Below are 4,928 nucleotides of genomic sequence, written 5' to 3' on the forward strand. Positions count from 1 at the left end.
AATAAGGCTCCAGGGACATGTTAGCGGGGTTCTGACTTTGCGAACTGGCCTCGATGCAAAACCTGTTTGCTGATAAGGAAAGTTTAGAGTGGGAGTCCAGAGAATTCTCTGTTAAGTACATTTCTATATTCAATCTGTAATTACTGTTAACTTACTGCTTAATTAATAAATACACTTAATTTGAACAGTCTTGTCTGCTCTTACTTTCACCAATACAACGGACGCTAGGAGAGCGTGATCTGAAGGGTAACAAATTATTTCATTGCACAATTTGCTTGTTGTTCATTTAGCCTTCATCTCCAACACTACCCCCCATTTATATTCTTGGTTCCATCTCGAAAGTTATGGGGGAAAAAAATTATGAACAGGTTGAAAAGTATCTTGTTAAAAAACGAATGTACGAATACCAATCTGGCTTTAGAACATCCCATTCCACTGACACATGTCTTCTCTATTTGAACAACCACATCAAATATGGAAGCATACTAGGGCCTTTACTGTTCCTATTATGTGTAAAAGACATGACATCAGCTTGTGACTGCAATTTGTTCTTGTTCGCAGATGACTCGGCTCTGCTGGTCTCGGACAAGGACAAATTGCAGGTTGAAAAAGCCCTTAGTTCTGCACCTGGCTCGCTGATAACAAACTATCATTACACCTGGGTAAAACTGAATCCATTCTCTTTGGTTCCAAAATAAACCTCTTACGGCTTCACAGTAAAAGTGGGTGACAATGTGATCACAAGAAAAGAGGATATTACCTACCTGGGTTGCATTTTAGAGGCAAATCTTTCCAGTGAAAAAATGGCAACTACAGTAATCAAAAAAGCACTCATCCATTGTCACTTCGACTACGCATGCATGCACCTAATCGTACCATAGCACCACAAGGCCACAGGCCTTAAAAAGGCTCCAGGCTTTAAAAAGGCTCCATCCCAAAACAAACTGGTCAGGCCACTGCTTGGCCTTACATCCACAACACATTTAACCCCTGCTCCCTTTGCTAGGGTGGGATTACTCAGGGTAGAGGACAGAGTACAGCAACTTACAATGGGCCTTGTCTACAAGATACACTACACCACAAAGACACCCATGGCTGTCAAACTACTTCCACAATCACAACACCATAGGGAGCCCCACAAATCACGTTCAACACAAATTTGACTCTAACAAGGGATAAAATTTGTTCTACTCAATGCTATGACACATAAATGTGGAATAACCTACCAACAGTCATAACAATTATGGATATTCCATTCTTGGGTTACATCTGGGACAACACCTTGAAAAGGGGTGGTTCACTTTGGAGTTGTACATGTATATAAGACAGCTGTGTTGTGTCAATAGTCAGTGAGTTCCACATTGCGGTTTGTGTGGTATCAATAGTCACTGGGTTTCATGATGTAGGCTTGCGGTGCTTTGCTGTTTTTCCTCTTCTGTCTGTGTGAGGCTGAGACTGACATTCACTTCGAGTTGAGCATCGACCATCATGAGAACCAAGGAACGGCAAACACAAACACAGGTAGGTTGAGGATGATTGAGAATTGAGATTGCTATGTTAATGCACTTTATGTCTAACCTCATGTAGATACTGTATCGGATGGATATGCTATGTGTATGTAAATATATTGTTTCCCCTTACTCAGTGGCTGAGGCAGACATTCACTTCGAGTTGAGCATCGACCATCATGAGAACCAAAGAACGGCAAACAAAAACACAGGTAGGCTGAGGATGATTGAGAATTGAGATGATTGAGAATTGAGATTGTTGTTAATGCACCTTTATATCTAACCTCATGTAGATACTGTACCGGATGCATATGTTATGTGTATGTAAATAAATTGTTTGTCCTTGCCCCCCACCCCGCACCCCCAACATGGAGAGGGGGGGTACCCACTTTCACCCCCTTTTCACTTTTTTTTGTGACAATTAATATATGATTATATATATAATATAATTAATATATTTTTCATTTAATTTTCAGAATGCAAGAATGCAATTAAGGAGGTGGGCGCAAGTAAGGAGGTTGGAGGAAGTGTGGAGGTGGGAGGAAGTGTGGCATGTTCAGGTAAGAGAGAGACTGGGTCAAAACCCAGTATATGATTGGATGTTATATGCAGGCATAGTGAGTTATGTCAGTATGTCACATGATGTAGAAGTGCACCCCCTGGACATGACGCTATTAGGTCGCAGGTACTTTGATGTCCTTGATGCTGAGTACCAAGCAGGGAGGCATTGAGTCCTATTGTTATAATGACTGAATCACAACCTCTCAGTCTCAGGGTGGACACTCTAACCGCAAGGCCACTGAGCTGGTATTTATGTGTTACCACATAAAATATATGATTTTTGTAGTAATACGTGTATCAGCAGCAACAGAAGCTCAGCATTGGTATATGTGTTTTTAAATAGTGGGTCTCCAATTTAGGGAATATTGTTCATAGGCAGACCAATAACTTATTTACTGTTGTATCTGACTATGACTGTAGTTAACGCTAGGGCTCAACCTATTTGGGCTAAATGAACCTATCTCCTCTCACTATCTCTCACTGCAGTAACAAAACAAAAAAAAATCCTAGAAGAATTTGCTCCACCAGGCCAGGTAGTAGATGTCAATCTAGCGAAATCAGACAGATCCGTCTTGATGATATGACTATCCGATTTGTGTGATGTTTTGACAAAATCTGTAAGAGTAATAGCAAAAACTTGATAAGCAAGTTTCTCAGCAACCGGACGCAGCGTTCATCATTCCTGCAGACTTTGGATGCCAATCTTAGCCAATCAGGATGAAATATTTGACACATAGAGATAATGTTCACCGATTTGCGTGATGTTTGGACAAAAGCTGTAGGAGTAATATAAAACAATACATTTCGCAAAGTTACAGCTTTGGTGGCGCTATAAAAGTAAAGGTTGATGTGAAAAATGTGGGGCAGAGGTTTTTCCTTTTTGCCACTGGGGAGTTTGTGTGCAAAGTTTTGGCCACGCCGTCGGCCTGGCGGAGACAAAAATGCTGAATGAATAACTGACACAATAATATACATAATTATATTGTACCAATGTGTTTAAATATGACCTGTAGTATTTCTATAAAACATTGTGTGGGCGTTATGAAACAGTGGGATTTCTGAAGAAGTGGATCGGGGTGCCGCTGGCGTGGAAGACACTAGAGGGCGTAGGAAAGTGACAGCTGGGGATTTGATGAGATGGTTGAGAATGTGTTGGAAAAATCAGTGGCTAACTTTATTCTGTTTTTGCTAGACGGATCAGACGGATTTACATTAGATGGTGGTGTGTGTTATTACATCTCTACTGAGACGAGAACCTGGAATGAGAGCAGACAATTCTGTAGAGACAGACAATCAGACCTGATCATCATAAAGAGTGACGAAACACAGGTATATTATAGTGTGTGTGTGCGTGCGTGTTGTAACCTATTATTATTACTGTACAGCTTGTACTTCAGTAACCCACTGCTTTTCTGTCCAGGACGTTCTTAAATGACGTGTTGACGTGAACAGGCATGTGTGGATTGGTTTGACTCACAATGACGTACAAGGAGTCTGGAAGTGGGTGGATGGAACTCTGCTGACCAAACCAACGTAAGACTTTACCTTCATTCTTCCTTCATTCAAATATATGCTCATGTATATACATTTTTGTCAATGAAAATGTCAATCAAACAATCAATCGTTCAATAATAACAATCTTTACTACTTTTTAAATGGTAATACAATACAGACCTACCACACTGTCACTAAGACAATTATTACTGTTGTCTATTTTACTATCCACTAGTAATTTGTATCTAGAATAGGATCTAAGGTCATGATTAAACACTTAACCCTATTTTGTGATTGATTGCTTGAATGCCAAGGTGTGGGACAGTCAAAAAAATCTACAAAAAAGGGTGTTTGGGGATGAAGAGGATACTCTGGATGTCACTGAGGGAGTGTGTTGTTTGCATTTCTGGGGGCAAGCTAGTAGGGATCAATGCATTTAAGTCCAATTAGATTTTAAGAACAGCAAAGCTTTTAGGTCAGATTTAAATTTGGTGGGGGAATCTAGAATGCATTTTATTCCCATGTTTGAGCCGAATTTAGGGGGAACAAGGTCAGAGGAGCTCCCTCTGGTGTTGTGCCCATGGGCCACTCTAGAGTAGTTAGACAGGTACATGGGCATTGTTCCCCTGAGTATCTTTAGGTCCAGAGCCATTGGGAGTTGTTGTACTCTGTCGTCCACCCTGAGCCACCCCCAGCCTTGCAAAGCGTGATGGGGTTAGGTGAGACTGGGAGGGAGGCTGTGTAGCGCTGTTACCAGGTTCCACAGGGCTATATTTGGTCTGCTCCATTTTTTCCCTTTACACCAAATCTAAAAAATATATATGACTTAAAAAATAGCCGCTCTACAAGCTCACAATTTGCTGCATTGCTCGGGTTCATGTTGATAAAGTGCTTTTAAAAAAAAACGTATTGCAATGAATTAAATGTTCCTACCTCTACTACAGGTACTGGAGATTTGGTGAGCCTGACAACAATGATGACGACTGTGCTTTTTTTTTTCAATCTTGAGGCTGATGAGAACAACGGCTGGTACGACGTTTCATGTTCTAACACTTACCCTTGGATGTGTGAAAGAGCTGTGTAGTGAAATCATCACTGTCACAATGTATCATTTATGTGTCACAATGTATCATTTATGTGGTGTGATACATCACAATGTGTTACACAGCACATCATTGATTTTGTGCTTTAAGAATTTTAGCTTTATATTCATTTTATTTCATTATGCAAAGCACTATGCTTTTGTTGCAAGGGTCATCAATGTGTCCATACACAGACAACCGTGTCCGTGGCAAATCTTTGATAACAAATAAAAGCAACAAATTGTTTTAATTATAAATCATTATAATGTGCTGAATATTGATA

At 40.3% G+C, this 4,928-nt stretch overlaps 1 long non-coding RNA gene across 1 annotated transcript; it reads left to right on the plus strand.

The window, feature by feature from the left end:
* Positions 1 to 1,366: 1,366 nt before the first annotated feature.
* Positions 1,367 to 4,676, plus strand: LOC308085274. Its single transcript, XR_013933149.1, has 6 exons — positions 1,367 to 1,521; positions 1,646 to 1,720; positions 1,985 to 2,068; positions 3,262 to 3,398; positions 3,490 to 3,602; positions 4,508 to 4,676. It is a non-coding gene; the product is annotated as an uncharacterized lncRNA (long non-coding RNA).
* The last annotated feature ends 252 nt before the right edge of the window (positions 4,677 to 4,928 follow it).

This window comes from Gymnoscopelus braueri, assembly GCF_963280865.1.
Source record: "Gymnoscopelus braueri genome assembly, chromosome: 5".
NCBI lineage: Eukaryota > Metazoa > Chordata > Actinopteri > Myctophiformes > Myctophidae > Gymnoscopelus > Gymnoscopelus braueri.